The following is a 23,550-nucleotide window of genomic DNA, read 5'->3' as shown; positions in this document are numbered from 1 at the left end:
CCATAGAATGTTTTGGGTTGGAAGGGACGTTAAAGACCATCTAATTCCAAACCCCATGCCATGGGCAGGGACACCTTGCCCTAGACCATATTGCCTAAAGCCCCATCCGACGTGGCCTTGAAAAGTTGTCCAAGTCAAAATGAAAATATTTAATATTACTGGTCACAGTCTCCTAGTTGTCCCATTGCATTTTTCCATTTTAATGGTAAATAACTAAAAACTACACTATGACTATCGTATCCAAGCAGTTTTTCATTTCCCTAGTATTTTTATTTGTCCAAATTCCCATAGTTTCCCTCAAGAACACCAATCGGAAACAGTGGCAAAAGCCTCACTAAAGAATAGCAGTTCTTTGTCCCTATTCACTTGATCTGTTGCTCTATGACAGAAGGAAATAAGACTGATTTTTGCAGAGCTGCTGCTCAGTACTTTATTATCTTCTTGATGCTTACAGATTTTTTTTTTCCAGTAGGAATTCAGAGTTAAGCTGTTGAGCTGTGACTATGACATCCTCTTCTTTTCTTGTTTTAAAGAGATGTTTTTCCCCTTTTCTTTCACAACTTCATTTGCTCTCCATGAGCTTTCCAGTATAATTGCTAGTGGCTCTGAAATTGCTTTTTACGCAGTTTCAAAATACCCTCTTATGCATTTCAACAGGCTTTCAAAGCTCAGTGTATTACAGGTGAAGATATTTTATAAAGATAATGAGCTTTATGAAATTTGGGGCTCAGCCTATTCATATTCTTAAATATATGCATTCATACCTCTATCTCTATCTCTAATCTATATAATCCAAATCGATGTCTGTAACTATCTGCATAGATCTATATGCATACAAAAGATGTGTTTAAAAGAAAAGCATCTTTGCATTGTCCCAGCAGTGGGCACACTTCCCTAATTATTGTAGATATGATTTTAACACAATTGTTAAGAGCTATGCCTTTCAGGATATTATTGCACTGCTCCATATGGGTGTCTGGAACATCATGGGGATGGAGGAAAAACCTCAGTTCTTTTTCTACTTCCCAACCATCCTAATCCAGTTAAAGTATGTAGAAATCAGTGATTTAAATCTGCTAATGCAGTGACATATGCTTCAAAATCTTCCCAGTAAAATGCTGCAGCAGACAAAATGTTTAGCTAAATATCTTTCAAATTCAAGGAGCTAAAACTGTTACTTAGGTGGACAATATAAGTACTAACAGAGATGGCGACACTTTAAGGTACAGTAATGAATGAATTGTAGGGTCTTCTGTTTGGTGGTCTCATCCCAAGGGAATCTTTCTTAGGAAAAACAGTGAATTAGGAGCACCTTTGTCCAGTTTATATCAGAATTGTCCAAAGGGCTGGAAGCAATACCATATTCAGGAAGTAAGTATGCAAGAGGATCCTCTGTCAGACCCTCTTGTCTGCTGGAGTTACTTGCACATTGTGGGAGCCTTCATTAGCTGACTGAAGTACATGCAGATTCTTTATGGACACTGACCGTGAAGTTATAAGGGGCCTTGTCCTTGGAGATGACAGAATTAAGACAGTTAGAAAAGCCTTGCTAGATCTTCATGCATAAAATGTATTTACTCATTATCAAAAACAATAAATCTTGTGAGGAAGAGAGCCAGGCATTTGCTCCTAGCTATCGTATAATCTTTTTTCCCCAAATCAATAGCCCATTATGCAGCAATGCATCAGACAGTGGGTAGTTATATTGAGTAGTTATTAAATTAGACTCTCATCCATCCATATCTGTTTGTATTTCATTCTCTGTCCTATTTCTTATACAGGGCTAATGGTTAATGAGGCCAGGGAAGTTTCTGTTGGTATTTCCAAAGGCAACTGTAAGTGTTACTTGAGACTGTACTTGTCTTTTAGTGGGAGACAAGTAATCAGGTCTTTCAGCATGCTTTGGAAATTGCAGTCCCAGAATTTTGATTTTTTTTTCTGAGAAACATCTAACTGAAGTTTCCTCTGTTCTTCATGCTGAAAGAAAACACTAGAACTGCTTAAAAAGGCATTTTATACCAGAAGTGAATCTAGTTATCAGAAGCTTGCTCAAATATCAGTGAAATTTTTCTGAACCATCCCATTCTTCTCATGATTTAGGATGAAATTTCAAACGGATTTTTTTTTCCTTACATTTGCAGTTTAAGTTCAGGTCCAAGGAATGTTTGTACGCTCTTATTTATCTAAGAGTTATATTTTCATCCTTAGAGAGTTTTCCTCCTTGAAGGAAGATTTAGGAATATTTTTCATCTAAGGTGTCAAAAGGAAAAATGTATGAGGTTGTGTAGAAAACTTCCTGAATTTTGGATAGCAGAATTCAGGAAAATATTAAATTTCTAAGGACATAAAGAATATGAAAATAGAAAAACATTTTAAGTAAATATAACACAAGAAGAAAAACAAAAATCCAAGAGGAATAAACGAATGAAGAGAATGTCTACAGGCTGCTGAGTATCCTCAACATTTCAATATGAAACTGTAATACTCAGCACCGTTCTTTAGGTTCCCAGAATCTCTGTAGATCAGAGCTATTCTTTGGTTGGTGAATGGTAGCGAATATATACCCATGCAGCATAGGAAGTTTAATTTAAAGGTATAGAAAATACCCAAACTTTGTTCTTGAAATATTTGTGAATATTAGAAATACACGGAACACTGAGTGTAATCCATTTCAAATAAAACTGCTTGCAAAAGCAAAGAACAATCAAAAGTATACGAGGAAATGATAGATGTGAAAACAAAACAGAGATTACTCTCAGGGTCAGATCCCTGACATAAGTGCAATAGATCCACTGAGTTAAGAGAGTGGCAATGACTTACAATGACCAATGATTTGCCCTGTATGTCTTGTACTCTGACCTCCACTAATGCCTAGGACCATTGATTCTCTTTTTTCTTAGAGACATTGATTTCAGTGGGGAATTGTGCCCACGAGCACAGGGCAGAATATGGCCCCTTCATTTTGAGTCGCCATTCCAGACGTCGAAGTGCAGTGTATTAATCAGAACAATCAATAGTCCCCTGACCCTCAACTCAGCCTACTCAAGTGAAAAGACATCACTTCTACCTTTGCTTAATCACTGCCAACTATCCATTTCTGAAAAAAAAATAAAAAACCCAATCTGAAAAATAATTATAGCGAGAAGAGTTAGGGCCCAATTTTCAACTTTTCAGGAGAGTTTCTAGGTGAGGAAATTCTTTTGAACATCAGTGGGACTCTCAAAGCCCAGGGGAGTATTTCTGCTGTGTGCAACAACATGTGGGGCTGTTCCTTCAAGGATTTCTAACTTTTTTTTTCTTTCTTTCTTTTTTTTATTTTTATGGAGACTTTATTTGAAACAGTTCAGGAGTGAGGCAGTGGCTTCCCTTAACTGTGATGTTAAAAGAAAAAAACTGTAGCATGCTAGTGGGAGAAAGAGAGATGAGCGTGGAAAGACAAAGCTGGGTGGGCATGTTTGCCTCAAAGTTTTGAATGATGGATGTTGGCAGTGTGGAGGCTCACGCAGCAGTCAGCATTTACCAGTTATTCCCTTGTTACCCACTCAATGAATCAACTTAATGAGAGAAAGTAAAGTTCAGCATTTCAACACAGCACTTCTGAAACATGCCCTATTACCCATTTAAACTCTGGTGACTCTGGTGCAGTCATTTTCTCTCATGTACTCACAGAGAGAGAATTAAATTTTCTCCTTTTTTAAACTTACTATTTACTTTTTTGCCTGTTGATGACTTTAATGTCAGTGGACATTTTAGGTTTCCCACACCTGCCAGTGAGGATGTAAGAAACAAAAATAGAATATTTTTAGTCCTGTGGATTGCTGGGTTTAATTTTTAATACCAAATTATTCTTTTGTGTAATTTTTCTTATGAGCAATTCCGTCCATTAGGAAAGCAACAGCACATTAATACAGATGTCATCAACAATGCTGGACTGTTTGATTAATTATGATATTCAATGAAATTAAGTTTGGACAAAATGGCTATACCATTTTTTTTCCTTTTTCTTTCTTTCTCTCTTTTTTTTTTCCATTTTCATTACTGTTTTCTTTTTTATTTTCCTTTTTGTTTGTTGTTTCTTTCCTTTCTCTGCTAAAATTTTTGCAGCAGAGTAAAGCCAATGACCTAATTACTTATATAGCCTTAAAGTGTCCTCTGATAAAGTCAGAATTATTATTATTATTGAATTATTAATAATAATAATCAGCTAATGGTTGCAGGAGTTAAGAGCAGGGAGCAGAATTACAGCACGCTGTTGTAAATTGAGTCCTTTTTCTGTGAATTTCTCTCGTTCAAGTGAAGAATGTACACTTCAATCCTTGTACATCACAGTTTCTGTATTCATTTTAACTAGCTCTGCAAGGAAATGCCAGTATATTGAGATGCTCCAATTAAATTTTGTTGATGCAGTGAACTTCTTTATGGCTGAGCAATGCCACTGCTGGCAATTAGACTAACAGCATAGCATACATCACTCAGAAATAATCAGTTGACTTTTGCATGGCAATATGAGGGAGTTTCGGATGTTAGGCACTATTCCAAAAAACCCTTTTTCAATTATTCCACATCTTTTCAAGGAGCGTGTCCGTCCTCATTTATTTTACTCAAGGAAATGAAAGCCCGCTATTAGAATATTTTATTATATGAAAAAGCATGTAGAAATCACGTAAGCAGATGTTATAAAAAGAATGAATATGTTTATCTAAAGAATAGAAGAAAGATATAAAAATACGCTGTTATTTCCCTTCTTCCCACCCCTGAAAAAAAAGGAGATGACATTTAAAAATTAGAATGCTTACCAAGTCATTTCCATGCATTCCATGATCATCCTAATTCTCTATCTACAAACTCTGCTGCCTTAGATAAAACTGAATGGCTATAGGGTGATGTGCTCAAGGTGATAGGAAGATCAAGAGAGGATATGAGAATGAGAGGAAGTGGGAGATGTTTCCTTATATTTTGATAAAGTTAAATCAAAAGAATAAGCCCTGTTTGTGCTTGTCAGGCTATTCTGTGCCTGAGAGGCAAGGTTTGCCCAGCCTCTGATCTCAAGGAGTAACGATTGGGTGTCCCCCCTTCCCCACTGTTCTGCACAATGTTTGTGTATGTTATTGCAATCTCTGCTGACTTTAATGTTCTTTTGAATGAGAAGGCTTTGGATGAACACCTTAATACCTTGTTTCTATACAGAGTTTTATATAAAGGCTTTTCCTCACTCCCACCTCACTTCTGCCCCAGTTAGGGCAAGAGATTACGATAAGAGATTATGACAGATGTTGGGAAAAGCTTTCTGGGAAAGTAAAGCCTCTTGGCAGAAAAATACGGCCCTCAACTTATCCTTAAATCTACAGGACCTATAGGTTAGTTAACATGCTGGTGCTTAAACAAATTGTTTTTAAATGATGTACCTACAGAAGGCACTCAAGATGGTGCACTGGCATTTTGTATGATCAACATGAGTTACTGTTCTGCTGTGGAAATGTTCCCTCTGAACCTGGGGGCTGTTCGCGTCAAGGCATGATGCTGGGAGGGACCAGCTATGGCCAGGGAGAGTCTAGGCAAGGACAGTGTTTCAGAGCACAGTGACTGGTGATCCTCAGCCTCAGTGGCTGGAAAACCTTAAAAGCTCAGTTACCTTTTGCTTCTATAGGCAAAGAGATTTTGCTGAGACTAGGCAAGATAAACACTGCCTAATTTCAGCTGTTTACAATGGAGGCATTCCAGAAGAAATGAGCACTGTTTGGTTATCTGCTTTGAATATTTGTTTCAGAAGAGGTGGTAGAGGACCTTATCTCTCTTCTCTGTCCATAAAGGAAATGTGGATGACTTAGGTTAGATCTCAGTGCACTACTGACTTCTGCATTTGGTTAGATGAATTGCACCCTAAATTTTTCAGAAAGTCTACTTCTTTCCAATGCACAGATATCTCAAGAAAACTAATAATCACCTCATCAATGTCTTTTTCTTCTTTTAAGAATCATCAGACTGCATTTGAATTACCTCTGAAATAGCTGTAGAGTTTAAATTGCAATATTCAGCTGACTCATCATGTTCAGAGATGTGATTCTGCTGATGAAACCTTTGTATTTAACTGAATGTATCATTAGAAGTAGAAACTATCACAGCCTCAAACTTCCTCATTCAAAGCAGACCTGAAGCAGAAAGACATGGACATTGCACTGTGCGTGAAGTATTACCAGTGCACTGGTGTTTTTTTCTGTTTTTTTTTTTTTTTCACTTTTCCTTGCTCTCAAGTCATTACTCACTTTCCCCTCAGTTGTTTACTGAATGTCTGCCAAATTCAATGCGTCCCTGGCTTTCTGTGCTGTGTTTTGAATTCTTCTTCTGCCTCATGTGAAGGTGAGAACATCACTGCCTTGCCCTAGCAGCAAGGCAGGCAAGAGCTGTCTTTTAAGGGCACATCTGTGCTTGCACTGTATGTAAGGACAGACTTACTTGACTCAGGCACATGGATTATCTTCACCTCAGGACCCTGGTGTTTTGTGGAGATCCGTTTATTCCTTTTTTTCCCCTGCTCATGCATCTAGCTGTCTCTCAGTATAAGTCTGCTTGTTTAATACTGCTCAGGTGATTTTTCATTGTATTATGTATGTAGTGTGGACATATGTGACGGGCTTCATCTAACCCTTCTTTAACTATTTAAATGGGAAGACCTACAAACGAGCTAAAAGCAGTTGAGGAAAAATGACAACAACTTGTTTCTTTAGGAATACAGAAGGAGGCTGCCTCTTTCTGAAAGTTATGCCTTCGTGACCTCTTGCTTCATGGATGTCTACACACAGGGATATCTCTGCACGAGACATGCAATATGTCACGTGTTGCCAAGCATCTATCTCCCTTGCTACGTTTCCAGGAAGTAGAGAGATTCCTATGCGTTCCTTTGGGTTTGTCACTCTATGTGGTGACCAGCCTCTTTAGTTCCTGTTGACCTTTGCCTGTGACCTCTGTTGCCATGCTGCCTCTCAGCTGCCAGAAAGGCCATATCCAGATAAACCTCCCTCCGAAACACTGATTTCAGGAAATGTGAGCATTCTTAGATCTGTAACTGAGAGCAAGCCACAATTTCTGTGGTGGATTTTTAACTAACAAAGTTTTCCAGAACATTCCCTCCTTTATTAACAGCGTAAGTTTTCCTATTAGTATATAGGTCACTGGCAAAACTGAAGCATGAAGTCAGACAAAATCTTGCTCATTCCTTTCCATCTTCCACTGGTAAACTTGAAGGTCCTCTAAACAGTTTCTGACACACAAGTAGTTAGCAATCTCCTGGATTTTGAAATCACTAAGGCAATAAGTATGGAAGATAAGAAACTGCAAAATGATGGGGGTGAGGATAAAAATATACTTAGCAGCCATTTCAGATGGCATAGCAAAAAAATCAGCCCCGATTTACTAGGCACTAGCTCAATCACAATCTGTTTATCCACTCATGCCTGTAATGGTGCTGTGCAGAGAGGACTCCCATAGTCTTATCGTTATTCATTGCTACTCATTACAATAATAGCCTACGATGAATTCCTCTGTCCATCGGAATATGGGTACCATGCATGCTGGAACTGTAGAAGCTGAAACACTACTTAAATTACCTTGTGCTTTTTCTGTTCTGTTTTTCCTCATTGACTAGTTTTAGAGCAAATAAGAAAATTAACAGTGTAAAGTATCAATTACCCCATTTTCAATTTAAGGTTCTGAAAATTGCAAGTACATGAAAAAATAATGGTTTACTGTTAGTGTAACCAGTGCCAGAGGAAATCAGGGCTGGAAACATAGCCCACGGTGTCTTGTCTTCCCTGCTTCCTTCTCCCTCTTCCCATTCACCATCCCTAAACTCTGAAATACAGAAACCAACTTAGCTTTACTTCAGATGCAATGCTTGAATGCTCCCTGATCACTTCATACTACTCTTTTGTCATCATTCCAGGATTCAGGTGGCTCACTGCCATTAGTCAAAATCAGTTCAAAGAGATTATTTATTTTCAGATTAGTGAAATCACATGGGCTGAGAGATGTCCTTATATCTTCAGTGAGCCAAAGCCAGTTTTTCAGGAGGTCATTTTGCATGAGAAAACTTTTTCTTTTTTTCTTTTTTTTTTTTCATGGTAACTCCTCAGATCTCAGATACTATCTGTAAAAATCAGTATTGGGTGTAGTCTACCTTTTTTTCCTTTCTCTCCTACTGTGCCTTATTCAAGAACTGAAGTATCTGGAAGCCCAAATTATCCTCCCAAGAACATAGAACAACTTAATGAACTGCTCTCTGCTTCAACTTTGCCTTTATACCAACTGGGGATATATGGTATTAAATTTCCTCATGCAGCTATTATGACTTGGCACATTAAGGCCTGAAGATGAGTTTAAAATTATGGAATAAAAAGCACACGAATGTTGTTTTGATATTACGAACATATTGGTATAACAACCCAAGTTTTTAGACTATTTGGCCTATGTACACAGTACACTCTCCACATAAGACCAGCTTCCCTTCCTTATAACAAATTACTCTCCCCACTCCTTTATGCATACCTTGAGATGGCCAGTAGAAACACACTGGGATAGACCAAATTTTACCCTATAGCACAAAAATGGAGTTGCCTCAGGGTTACTTTTCCCCAGCTGTTTTCTATTGTGAGATTATGAACTACTCCAGAGTGTGATTAATTGCAAATCTTCAGAGATTCTCCTGGGAAGGAATCTTGTGCTTTATCTAAGGTCGACAGTTCCTGGGTTGGTCTAACAAAACTGTTCTCTGAATAATAATAATATGTCCTTTATTCTCATGTGAATTCTCTAAAGGTCAGTTTAAGCAGGCTGACACAGCTATAACTAGGGAAATTTCTCAAGCTGATGGTTCATTTTCTTTGGAGAAAGTTATTTAGTCAATAGATAAGACAGTACTACAGGCTCCATAGCATATAATTGATGGTAACAAAACACTGTCAGAACTGATGTTTTCACAGGCCATACTATCTGCACTGGAGAACTGGCAATTTATGTTGAATTTTCATTTCTTTCATCCTTATAGGTTGTAATTCCACTTTCTTCTAAATTCTTAGTCCAGTTTTTCACTTATGTTTGCACAATTGTGAGCAGTTCCTATAGTATTTCTACAGATCTCAGCTGATTCATCATAACTGCTCCGATTACTGTTCTCAGCTTGCTTAGGCTGAGTGAAAGAGTTTAAACCAATTCTGTAGTGGTCAGCATAAATTAGAGCCAAAATGGGTTGTTTAAGATAACTTTTTTACAATAAGAGAGATCTGAAATGCAAAGCAGTATTCACTTCCTACAGCATAAACAGTAATTTCTTAACATTTGTTAACATAGTTACTGTGATCATCTTTACTGTCATTATACTGCCTGAAAGAGGATGAACAAAACCTAGAAAAGTTGCATAAAATATTCTTCTGAGTATAAGAACCTTGCTTGGGATCTGTTATTTTTGATTTGTTGGTTCTTCTTTCCTTTTTTTAATGAAAGCAAAAGATATTTTTGGTATGCTGTTATTTTGTTGTTGTTGTTTCTTTGCTCGTTAATTTTACTTTTTAATGAAGTCAAAAGTCTTTCCCATATATATTAAAACTAACAAAAAAGCATCACCTTCCTGACTTTATTTAAAGACTGGTTTTGGCTGTACCAGAGAGCACAGTTTCACTACTTGCAGCTACACTAGAAAGTTCTTCCTGTGTTATGATTGGCAAACTTCTTTTAGGTTATACCAGACCTACATAAATAATGGGTTTCCTTCCAGTAACTTGCTTTATAACCATGTTGAAATGCATTCAAGTCTTATGGGGAAGGGGAGTCAGAAAATTTACATTTTTATAATTCCTTATCTAGTGTCTTGCTCAAAGGGAAACTTCAGATTACTTTCTTCCATCTTATTGCTGTGTTAAAGGTTTGTTTTTCTTTTTCGTGGCATATTTTGACATTCTCCTTTATAGAAAAACTCCTCAACTGAGTGATACATCATGGAAGTGAAGCCATGCTTTGCTATTAGAGAAAGATTTGCTCTTCCAGGGCATTCTCAAATATGACTTACTGAAACAATTAAAGAAAAAAAAAATTACCATCATATTTTGTTGGTCAGAAAACACATTTTCCCAGTTTTATTTTTTTTTTTCTTAGGACATTTTGGGGAATTTTCATTTTTTTTTAATTTTATTTATTTTTTTTAAACCTACTGACAGGATTGCAAACTATTCACAAATGTCATGACCCATATTTTAATTATTTTGAAATAATGGTTTTGGAATTGTTTGGAAATAGAAAACATGAGGAAAATGTATCTAAAAAAGAAATAAAGTTTCTGTGTTAAGCCCCGCAGGTCTGCACATTTAAATATGCTTCTAGTAGCTTAAAATTATGAGCTGTTTCAGTTAGCTTTCTATTCTTATGCTAGTGATTTCTGTTTATTTTTGTGGAGATAGAAGATTAGCTATACTTGATGCACTATCCCTACTACCAGCCCCACATCCTGCAGAGCAATCACACCCCTGCAGTCCACAAAAATCACTAGCATTAAACCCTCTTATGAAGTGGACCTTAGAGTTTTCTGGTCTAACTTCCACAGGACAACAATTTTGGATACAGTTTGTCTGAATTTTTGCTGATACTTAATATGGCAAGATCCATTTCTCATGTAAGAGACATCAGCTACTGTCTCAGTGTCTTTTCTTTAATGTGTCAGCTCAGCAGCCTCCCACAGGGCTCAGCTGAATAGGTAAGCAAGAAGTGACCAGTGGTCCATCTGCCTCCAGCACTGACGAGGGGAGAGGCTGCACAGGAACAGCATGCAAACCCAACTGCTTCCTGTGGTCCCTTCGTATTTCCCAGCGAGCACAAGTGTTGCAGCAGGAATTTAAGTGTGTACATCCCTGCCTAGCACTTTCAGTGTCTTCTGTCCATGAATTTATCCGGTCTCTTTCTGAGCCTCCTGATACTGTCTCCTCAGCTTCCCGTGGCAGTAGGTTTTACAGATTCACTACCTGCTGTGTGTAGAAATACTTTCTTTTGGCTATTTTAAGCTGATGTTTTTTAAACTTGTTTCAGCAAGTGCCTCCTACTCCTTGCATTGCAGGGTTTGATAAACAGCTGTTTTGCATTCAGTTTACCCACTCTCTCTGAGAGTTTGTGAAACTCAGTCATAGTCCTCCTCCCCAGGCTATAAACCTTAGCACCAGCAAGTTGAGGCAAGTCATTCCTCCCCTGTTTTTGGCACTTCTGAAATTGCATTTATGCCCAGGTTAAGGTCTGCAGTGCAGGAAAGATGCTGATAAGCTGGAAGGAGTTCAGGAGATGGTGAAAATCACCCAGATGGTGAGGGCTGGAGTACTTGCCCTGTGAGGAGAGGCTGGGGGAGCTGGGCTCAGCCTAATAGCTCTCTACAGATATTAATGAGACAGTTTAGAGACCTCTTCTCAGAGGTATTGAGTGAGTGATAAGGTGAGAGGCAACAAACACAATTCTGCAACAAGGGAAACATGACTGGGTGTAAGAAGAACTTATTTCACAGTGAGGGAGGTCAGAGACTGAAAAGAGGACCCAAAGGGGCTATGGCGCCTCAATCCTCAGAGGTGTTCAAATTCAGTTGGATGCAGACCTGTAAAACCCAGTGTAACTTTAAAATTGGCCCTGCTTTGTGCAAGATTGGACCAGATGGACTTGAGGTCCCTTCCAGACTCTTTTATGTGTCATCTCTTTTCTTCAGTATTTGAGTGCCACAGAAATTTGTTGAAACACTTTGAATGATGGCTTGGAGGAGTGGCTCAGGCTGGTCTGATGATAGTAGAGATACCTAGGCCAAATCCCAGGTCACTGGATTCAGAGTAGCATATGCCTGTCTCATCTCTTAGTCACTACCAACTTGACACTTGTTAGCAGTACACAACGTCGCCTGAAGGACTAAAATACAATCTGGATCTTCCAGCAAAGATGTTCAGCTTTCTTCTGTCTCCAGTGGAAAAGCAAAAGCCTGCCCTAGCTGAAGGTTGGAGGTATTTTATCATATATTAGGATTTATTCCATCATGATATTTTGCTTTGATGAGGATAACCTACATCAGGAAGGTAATCAAGAAAATCAAGAAATGAGCATTTCACCACAGGTAGGTCAGGGCTTTTGTATTTTTGCAAAACCTTCTTAGGTTCTACAGGAACTTTAATACAGGAAAAGCAAAAAATCACCAATACAGAAACATTGTCACTTTTCCTTCTTTGTTGCCCTCCAGTCAGGGTGACTTTTCTCTCTGCCTTTCCTTTTCCTGCTTTGCTGGTGACTTTCCTCCACTCAGTCCTGTGTTCAATTTCCAGCGACCTCGGTAGTGGTCTTGCTGCATTTTAGCTTGGCTGTCCGTAGCCCCAGCTGCTATGCTAATGCTTTCTGATTTGTATTCAGATTGGGTCTGGCATGTCCCCAAAGGTGTATTGTTCCAACAAATGCACAAAAGGGATAAGTCATTCTTTCCCTTCGCTCTATAGCTCAGCTTTGTTTTTCCATTTGTGTCTGTGAACCTCATGAAGCATCGCTAAGTCTGAGGAGGCTTCAAAGAAGAAATTTCTACGTCGCTATTTACATTGAGGCATCACCAGCAAGTCCCAGTGGAGATCAGAAGTCCCTGGTGCTGGGGCTATGAGGGCATCTGATGGCTGCACAGAAGTCCCCCAGACAGCACCACACACACTCCCTCTGGAAGCTCAAGCAGATCTGAATGAGCACTGCTGCACCTGGGCTGGAAGTTGGGTTGGGTATTGGTGAGCTGGGGGGTGCAGACTGCAGTTGAGCAGGGGCAGTGGTTTTGGCATATCAGCTAGTATTTCAAAATAGTGTGCATGCTGTAGTGTGTGGATGTACCCGACAACCTGTGTGAGCTTGAGGGTCTCTGCAGTGTGCTCCACAGGGAGATGGGGACGTGCTTACTGTCCCTGCATGACAGGCGGAGGCTGCAGGAGAACTTATTTCTGTAATATTTCCACAGTTGTTTTTGTAAGTGGGAAACATAAGATCCAGAGAGAATGAAGGTCAGATCCTGCATCCATTTACTCCACTGCCAGATCCCTGAATTGACTTCAGGCCTGAGGGACTTGAAGGAATTTTCAATGTGATTGAACCCCTGCAGTCAGGGGATGCTCAGAGCAGTGTTTTATTTATGTGGTATCCTCTCCTTCTCATCATCAAGGAGTTCAGAAGAAGGCTGCCATCGAGCCTTGAGGTATTTGTCTCTTTAAATAAATATATAAGGTGAAAATTCACAGTTTTAAAATATACATTCATAAGCAATGACTTATGCTTAAAACAATCACAGAGAGAAAATCACAGTTGTGTAATCTTTGCTACAGAAAGGACTAAGCCACTAACCATTTCATAATAAAACTTGCTTCCAAGTTTGCTGATATGCAGCCATGTAGAAGGTGCTCAAACACCTCTCACAGCCCGATTAGCCTAAGGCTTGTGACAAGATGACTTTTTTTTCTTTTTTTTGTGCTTTCAAGGTGAAGAGATGAAACACAGTGAAAGCTAAACACCTTCCCCCACAACTTTGCATTTCTCTGGCTCTCCAGTGAGAGCTTCTGGCAGACTACTTTCTCCTCAAGGAAAAAGAATAAATCACTCAAGTAGGGTAAGGATAGAAAGAACAGCACAGTGTGCAGGATGATTTTGAATCCAGAGAAAGTGAGAAAATTTTCAGGCACAGCATTTGTTTGCTTGCCTGAACTGGTTTCGTTGAGAACTGCCTGCTGAACACATTTGTGTTTACTGCGCCTAATTGATAATCAAACAACATAACATCTATTCCAGGCTGCTGTCTGAAGTGTCACACTAGTTTGTTGTGTTTCTTTGACCTTAATTTTAATTAAATGTAATTGTTTTGGCTGCTGCTTAAATATAACTGGTATGTTCCAATAAATCACTTTTAGATATTTCATTAGCAGTGAGTACTGAAAATCAAATTGAGCTCACGATGAAAATGCAGCTTGACTCTTTTAGCTTGTGTTTACTTAGCTAGAATGAGTTACAGTGTAGGAAAATATTTAAGTGAGTATTTTATTTTCAAGCAACTGACTCCCCCTCCACAGAAACCATGACACAGATGTGTGGAAATAACACTGTAGGTGGAGATATGCCCCACTGGGGGTAACTGTGAATGTGCAACCTTTTGACTATAGCTAGATATGTTCTAAACAGAAGCTCTAGCCAGCTATTCAGATGAAGATCTCCTGAACTGTTGGTGTCTGGGGTCCTTCCAATAATCAGTCTTGAATAAAGTATTTAATATGAAGGCACCTTTATCAGTAAAAGGGAGAAGTGAAAACACCCTGACTTGTTGGAAAGCTAATGACAGTGTCTTCTCCCAGAGGTTTGCTCCAAAGCCTGCTGAAGTTAATGGATGTGTCTACGTGATGCGGAACTTGTTCCTTCTTGGTGCTCCTTAATGTAATGTGTTCAAAGTCTCTGTATCTGGTAAGAGGGTAAGTGAGGCTATAACTTTGTGGAGGATTTTTGTTATAACCCCTTGACACTCACTGGCCACACAGATTGTCCTGTTTTGTGACCGTAATCTTTTTTTTTTTTTCTTTCAGCAGAATCTTACGTGGCCCAGATCATACTCAAAAGTTACTTGATACAGTCCTGAGAGTCCATTTTCTCTAAGGATGAGTGATGCCTATAGTCAGTCTTTTGACTTTTTAACTTTTGTTATATGATTGACAACTGAAGGACTACCCCATGCTTTATCTGCAGAGAGGACTTTTTTTTTGTGGGCTTTTTTTGTTTCCAGTCTATTACTGCATAGTCATTATTAAATTTGACATATACTAACTTGAGGGTCTTTCTCCTTTGACTTCTACTGATGTGATGTGTTAGATCATGCTCTGATATAACATCTGGGAAGAGCAGAGTGCTGCATCTGCCTTACATCTCTCTTCAGGATGGATGTTGGACCTGGTCTTAGTCCTGCTTCCTCTTCATGCTTTCACCTAAACTACTCAGAACTTCAGAAATTCAACTGAGGAGATCATGAGAGAGAAAGGTCCTCTAATTTGCCTGTGACTACATATTTTCCTTTGAGACCTGTGATTTAACTGCCTTACTGACTTTTCTGTTATCACCGTTTCCAGCTCCACTTTCCCGCTTCTGAATTCCTCTGTTGTCATTCATCGTACTTGATCTTCCCAGCATACACTCTACCAGAGCTTCAACCACCTTCTTCATCCCACACTCATTATGTTTGCTACCCACATTGTTTTCTAACTATAAACAAAAGCTTCCTTTATTCTTTCAGGCTCCAGTTTTAAAAAAGCTTCGTGTTGAAAAAGACACTCACAAATAAAATAGCTGTATCTTTGTATGTGATCAGAAAGCATAGGGAAAGGGACCATTCATTTCCAAAACTAACTAGAAACAGAAAATTCATTCTTTACTTAAAATCAAACTCCACTTTTAGACCTGCCAGTCAGACTTGAAGAATAGATTAGGGCTGTGAATTAAAGCCTATTTGTAAACTTTTGTTTGTTTAAACTTGGGGCCAAATATATGTAGTCTTCCTGATGCAGTCATTTAAGCTGATTTCAAGGGGGTTGTTCAGTGGGTTGGATTTGTCCTCTCTAAGACTGATGTCAGAAAAGGACAAAGTGGTACTGCTGTGATAGAGACATTAACCTTCACTATGTTCACATGTGTATGCAACTCAAAGCTCTTTGGGAAAATGATAATTTTATATGAATTTCTGCAGCATGCAGCACAGTAGCTTTAAACTTTTTGGTTAATAGATGTTACTAAGAAAAACATTTTATATCAAAATAAATGTCATAATACATATTTATAGACATCTTTAGTCAACAGCAGATTACCATTAAGTGAATAAATTACTTCTGAGTATAAAGTAGGGTAGCTGAAATAGGTAATGTTCTAGTCATTGGCTAGAGTGATTGCATTGTTTTATGTGAATTAAGTTTAAATTGATGTCCAGAAGAGACATACTTCCTGTCTTGGTAAAAGTGTTCTGAAAAACTTTAGGCTAATAAGGCAAAAGCTAAAATCACAGTGAGAAGTAAGATCCGTCAACCCAGTAACCAAGGTGATATTAATAACATAAGTTAAAGGAACTGCACATGAGGTGGTTTTGTAAAACCCACTATATTCCTTTCTTTATTCAAAACAGAGGTTTAATTGGTTACAGTGTAACTGAATTGAGCCAATAAAAGATATAATTGATTATAATCCCTATATAGCACTAATAGCAGCCATTTTTTATTGTATTGGCATCCAAAATTGCATTTCCTCTCTGTCTCAGGTCACTTACCATCCAAATGAGCATTTGTTAATGGAACCAGATCATTAGTCGCTGTTTTACTGATTTCCATGTCACTGCTTGAGTGCACATTTAAATGTACACGAAATGTTCAGGCTTGGTTTCCTTTGCCACCTGAATATGAAGTTCTCTGCATTTTGACAAATTGCTCATTTTGCAGTTTGCAGAAGAACTGAAAAGAAAATGCTGACCACTAACTAGGTTAGTCCAATTACCCTGACAGGAAATTTGGATCATTGTTACAGAAATGAAACTGAGGAAACTGTGAGTAGCTCAAGAAAATAGAACAAGTCTGTACTTATTTTTCTGGGGAAGGAACCATGTTTGAAACAGAACATTTTATTATTATTATTATTATTATTCATGTTGAGCATTTCTATGTGGTGAAAATATATGTATTCTGGGAAGATTCCACATTTCATCTGTACCCAAATACACGTATGACAGAGCTGTGTAATAGTGAAATTTTATTTTTTGTCTATAGTGATGAGCAGCAGTTCAGGATGTACTAGGTCCAGTGTCAGGAATACAGCTCACTACAGACAGCCTTACTGCTACCCTGAGCCTGGTGTTTCCCATGGGCTTGCTGTGACGTCCCAGCAGGGAACACAGGACAGATGGGTGAACGGATGTGGGTGAAATTTAGGGCATTTGGATATGGAAGAAGGAGATGGTCTCCATCCTCAGATGAGTCCGCTTGAAGCACATGTCCATTTAGCAGATGAATGACTAGGGTACAGAGGAATTGCTTGGCTTGCCAGAAATCACAAAGACCATGGAAATATCTGGCATTTCAATGTGCCTCTTGGATGACAGTCCAGCAGCACAGTCCCAAGATCTGTTTTTCCTTTCTGTACTTGCAGTCAGGCAGCAAGTTGGTGACTGGCACAGAGATTATTTTGTATCAACTCGTTATGATGTGATAGATTACCCAGCATATGCCCCGGCACTAAACCATTGTGCCGAGACCCCTGGTGCAGCAACAAAGCTATATGGGAAATGCAACATTTTAGGAATAAACTAATTCACTTTGTACACCACAGAAGATATCAAGTTTTTCTGAAGCACAGGGGATTAAATCACCGCATGGCAAGTGATGACCCAGTATCAGTGTCTTGCTCTGATGAAAGCTTGGTTCTTCATCTTAAGCAAGCAACTCAGGACATATTTCACCTCTCCTTCACTGTGCCATCTCGGCCAAATTTGCAAGTGACTTCTTCACATTCCTTTCCTTCCAGAGATAATTCACAATGAAAATAAACAACCCATTTCTTTTTTCTCCTCCAAATGCTGAAATATTTCATGTTTTAATAGTTCTGCATAATGAATTAGACTGTAGGAGAAATGGCACAGCATGTTTCCTACTGACACCAAATCTATAAAATCCTGTCTAGAGGAAAAATAAAAACCTCTCCTTTTTTTTTTTTTTTTTTTTTAAATGAGATTCCACAAAATCTCAGTAGCATTTTTTTTTCCTCTAGGTTCTATCTCACTCTCTCTTACACCATTAGCTCCAAATCTCCCGCTTATCTCCAGTGCTGCCAAGAACTGAGTTGGGTTTGTTGGAGGAAACAAGATGGGAGACTTTTAGCCCAGAGTAAATCCACAGAGCTTAGGCTGGAGGCAAAAAGACTTCAGAAAATTCTTAAGCAACTCACAAGGGATTCTGCCTCACTTTCCCTGCTGTAACAATATATATGATTATGACGTTTTTAGTATCTTTCATGTTACACATAGTTTTATTTCATTGTAAGAGAAATAGATAATAAATAGGTAGTGCTTTACCTTTCCTTTGTAAGATATCTATTCTATAATTATTTACTGATAGCAGCTCTCTACTGAAGGGTTAAAATGTGTTTAAAATAGGGCAGGATTTCTGCTTCTTTACAGCCTGACTGTGTGAAATTCCAGACAGGTGTAGCTTCTAGGGCCTTTGAATTTTTCATGCAATTTTCATTTCTATTCATGCTTTTCTACTAGGAAAGAGGGTTTGAAATGTGGCTCTCTCCCTGAAACTATTTTATCTGTTCACCTTTCTTTATTGATTAATATCTCGTAAAAATATGGAGCCATTACACAAAAATTGTCAGAGTGGAGTATCCTGAATATGCTCAGGATGTTTTAATGTGCAACATGCATTTAAATTATTTTTTTATGGATAACAGGTACTTTTTAAAAAGTCATTAATAAACCAAAGAATATGGAAAATGTCACCAGAGATTTTCTTTTCACAGAACATTTATTATCTGCAAATATATGAGGGATATGCACAAATGGAAATGAAACTTGAGGCCATTTCCTCCTGTGAATTACCCTAAGCCCTCCCAGAATTGTACCATTTGCACCTTTCCTTGTCTGCAGACAGCCCCAAGTTGTGCAGAGATTTATGTGGAGCAGTGTGGTGTCTGTTGGAAGCGATACTCATAGTGCTGGTGAGGTGAGGACCTCTGGGTGAAAGAGTGTAATGCAGGTACTGTTAAATGATTTAACTTTCTGCTTCATTGCTCATGTCAGTTGTGTGCAGATGAACTCTAGCTGCCCCAGAACAACGTTTCTTTTCTTTTTCTTTTCTTTTTCTTTTTATTTTTATTTTTTTAATCTATCACTTTGTATATTTTTGGCCTATTCAATACCATGCTGAGAAGAGTAAAATCATATTGCCTTTTGTTTTCCTTTTTAATGTACCCTAAAGAAAAGATTTCTACCTGATAAAACAGTAATCTTCTCTGTAGTTTCCTGTTCTGTTTCATGGAAATGGAATATGATTTAATTCTTCTGAGGTATACAGGCTACAAGGTGTGTTGTATAAACCAGGGACCCTTCTGAGATTCAAGACACCACTTACTTTTATATAATAAACTTATATAAAATGCTATTATTCTCTTTCTGCTTTGGCCTTAGATTTTTATTTTATTGTATTTTATTTTACTTATTCTATTTTATTTATTTATTTACTTACACAGATTAGTAGAACATGATAATTTATGGTACTTCATATGCAAAATTTTCTTTCTGTTTCATGCTTGCAGTTAAAAAAAAAAAAAAAAAAAAAAGATTTCCCATTTACGGTCATGTTGAGTATATCCAGAGTTTGTATACCTAGGACAGGAAAACATGTTAAAGGCTGTTTTATCATAGCATTTTATCAAATGCTGTGGAAATGAAACCACGTCTTTAAAAATTATATATTAGATTCTTATCTATTGAAGAAAGGGCTCATATGAGCACATGTTCTGGCACTTCAGAGAGCACATGCCTTTCTGTAAAAACAACTTGTGCCGGACAGTTCAGAGACAGAATAAAGGACTAGTGGGTTTTAGGTCTCATCTTTTCTTTCCTTCCTTCCCTTCTTGCTCCTTTCCTCCTTTTCCCTGCTATCCTACCAGCTTTCCTGCCTCTCTACTTTCTCCTCATTTATCCCTCTTCCTCTCTCATTCTCTCCCCTCTTTTCTTCCCTCTTTCAGATGATAGGACAAGGTCACATATGTTTGTGAATGCACATATTTTAAAATAAATTTTATATATAGTGTTCCAGTGAGGTCGGACGGGGCTTTGAGTAACCTGATGTAGTAGAAGGTGTTCCTGTGCTTGGTAGGGCAGGCGGATGAGATGACCTTTAGAGGTCCCTTCCAACCCAACCCATTCTATGTATGTATATATTTGTACGTACATGTCTTTGACTAAGAATGGGTGTGTATATATGGATATATATAAACACTATTCAACTAATTAGACTGAACCAACTCTTTGAGCAAAGACTCGAAGGAAGCTAACCGTTTAAGCAGCAATCTGAGATGACACTTGGGTAACATAGAGAAGTGGGTTAAACATCACCCTGGTTGCTGTCAGGGGTAGACAGCAGTGTCAGTGCACTGGAGCTCAGACCTGAGGCTTTGCCAGGCTCTGTGGTGGCTCCTCCACCTGCTTTCATAATTTATGGCTGCCCTTTGCCCCTGCCCTCACTCTTTAGTCAGAAGGAATGCCCTGCTTTTGCTTAATGCTGGGGTCCAGCACTGGTACATAACTGTTTCATTGCTGAGGAGAAGTGGCTTTCTGAAATAAACCAAGAGGACAACGAAACAAACCAACAATTACAGCAGGCGGACAGGAAGAAGGAAAAATGAAAGTCATAATTATCCTGATGGGTCAATTACACTCCCCAGAAACATTATAAATGTGCGTAATAATAGCAATAGCATTTTTTTACCTGGCATGTTAAAATGGCAGCTATTTATAAATTTGTCAATAACACAGAGTCCCTTAGAATATGTGAGTAGCCTTCAGATAGTAAGTGAAATGTATTTTACAGTGACCACCTCTGTTTTCAACATCAATATTTTATGACTCTAGAATTTATCCTTATCACTATTAAATAGGTGAACCAAATGTCAGCATTTGGCAATATATATATGTATGTAAGTGGTATATTTTGTCTCCACAGAAGTCCTAAAAAAATTATTTAAATCTATTTTTAAACTAACTGCCCCCAAAGTGCCATACACCGTTAAAAGAGATTGGTAGCTTTCTGCTGTACTTAGGTTAAGGCGGACTATTAGAGTGGCATGTTAAGGAAAGAAACAAAAACTTCTCAAATGCACTTTACTGTACATGTTATACCCTTTGCCCTTACGTGTGACGTCTTCAATAAGTCTTTGACAGAGATGGTGTTGGCCTCTGGTGTTACGGCTTCCAACCTCTGAGATGACTGCTCTCGCCACTGGGCTCTGGAGGCAGCTTCCCTCCCTATCTATGTGTCTGTGTTTCTGTCTCTCTCACATAATGAATATTTAATTATATATACAGTTTGGGATGGCTTTAACAGAGGGAAAGAGTATCCTCCTGGAGCTAAGAAACCTCTCCCAGTGAAATTTAATCAGAGCTTGATGTATTCCTGTGCCAAATGTTGCTTTTGAAGAATCAGCACTTCCTTCTCACTTCTGATGTGACTTGACCAACTGGAGGTGTTATATAAAACTTCTTCCTTCTGCCTCATGAAATGTAAATGAATTTCCAAAGAAATACTATCAAAAAGTAATGATAATTCTGCCCCAGTGAAAAGAAAGTGACTATAGATTCTTCTGCCTTATCAAGATGTCAGATTGATGTCTGGTGACAATTCTGTAACTTCACAAAGGAGGCTTGGAAAGACAGATGTAGTACTTCTTCCTGAGACTGTTCTCCTGAATCTGTTGTTGCATCTTTATTACATTAATGCTGCTTAACATCCCACAGATGGCCCGGTGCTGAGCTGTGCTGGGTACCAAGAGCTGCTCAGTGCACCCCAGCCACTGCCCTTGTGCAGCTCTCCGGGGGCTGGTGTTTGACAGGGACCTTCATGGGGGTGTTGGTGACAGTGGGGTGACATGGAACAGATGGAAGGTCATGAATGGCTCATCGGTTACAAGAGAAAACTTATATTTTAACTCTCCAATTCCTGTTTTAAAACACTGCTGCACTTAAGACCCCAAATCTCAACCAATATCCTATATTAGCTAAAGAAAAAGAATATGAAAATTAAAAAAAACAAACTCCAATGGTAAAATGCTCATGGAAGCCCTCTTCAGATCAGGATTCCACTCCAAGGAGCACAACAGTGAGCAGGAACACATCCCCCAGCCTTGGGCATCATGGACAAGATAGTTCAGAATAAATAGGAAGCTATTCAGGGTACAATATAATTTCCTTATATTAACATATAGCTGAGTTTGCAAGGCTGGGATAGACAAGGCTTTGAAATATAATAGTTTACATGCAATTGCTGCATTGATTTGACAGGGTATGAATCAGCAAAGTATTTAGGTCCCAGCACTGAGACATCAAAGCAAGTATGTATTTAGAAATGGTATGCAGGAGACTAAATATTTGTTTATGAAATGCTAAGAAAAAAAAAAAAAGAGAAAAAAAAAGAAAAAAAGCAACAACATTTTCTTACTATAAAAAGTAATTCTCTTTTGGGGATAAAACTCCACAGGAGTATTTTTTTTTTTTTCTAATAAAAAAGACCCAGCTGTTTTCATCCACTAACCCATTTACTTCTCTGAAATGTAAGAACTTTCAATATAGAATTATTAAAGGAAAATGCAAGGCCCACTCAGCATAATAACAATTTCAACAGTTTTGAAATGTATTTTAATTTTTTTTTTCTTGAGGAGCTTACTGTGATAGATCAGTATGTAGCTGTCATTAGTGTCCCAGCTGCTGTTTCTGACAGATCTCATGTTTGACAGCTTGAGAATACATAATGCTTGACTGAAATAAATGCTCTGCCTGCGGTGGCCTTTATTGCTAATGTCAGTAGATACCAAAATTTATTGTTCATAGGATGTTCTGACTAAGAAATAACAGTGAAATTCATGGTTAAAGTAAATTATGCTTTGTTCATAGTAATAGCTGACATTTCCTTTTGTTCCCCTTTTTTGTTGTAAGGGAATTGACATTTTTAAATAGAAAAAAATAAAGGATAAAAAATCTAAATAATTTCCAATTTCTTGTCTTCTCTGACAAGCCTGCTTTCGCTTTTCACCAAAGTGGTTGTTTAGCTATGTTACCGACACAGAATAGCATACAAATGAACTGCTGTTTATTATATGACAGAAAGAAATAAAATGTGAGGTAGATTCATGAGTGAATTATTGCCTGTAACATGAAAAGCCTTATGCTACTGAATTATCAACTAAAGAGTTCCCATGTGAATGGGCTTAAAAACCCAAAGCAGAGCATACAAAGTTATATTCTGCTTCTCTGGCAGTTGGGATGTTAATAATAATGATCTTGATTCATCAAGAGATGCCAAAGTGGGCCAGCTGATATTGCTAACTTCTTTAGAAAGCAGAAGCTAAGTAAAGCATATGGATTTTATCTGGGAAAGAATAAAAAGCACTTTAACGTTGCTGTTGATTATTCTGAACCAGCACAAGAAAAGAAATACTACTTCAAGCATGCATTCATTGCAAGGAGAGGAAACTTGATTTCATCTAATATCTCCAACCACATACATCAAGCTCCGAGGCCAAACACCTTGCCAGACATGTGAGGGCACAAGGGGAACATTAACCACCACAAAGAGGAAAGAGGTTATGCCATGTGCTGTCACGCAGCTGAAGGGACGCTGGATCAAGCAGTGGCAGGGAAATTTCAGCTTGCCATGGTAATAAGTCCTGTGTCACCTGGAAGATGTAAAGAATAACAGAATATAAGAAAAAAAAATAAAAATCTGACCTGTAGCT

This window comes from Anser anser, assembly GCF_964211835.1.
Source record: "Anser anser genome assembly, chromosome: 1".
In the NCBI taxonomy this organism is placed as follows: domain Eukaryota; kingdom Metazoa; phylum Chordata; class Aves; order Anseriformes; family Anatidae; genus Anser; species Anser anser.
Note: the sequence above shows the minus strand (reverse complement) of the source record.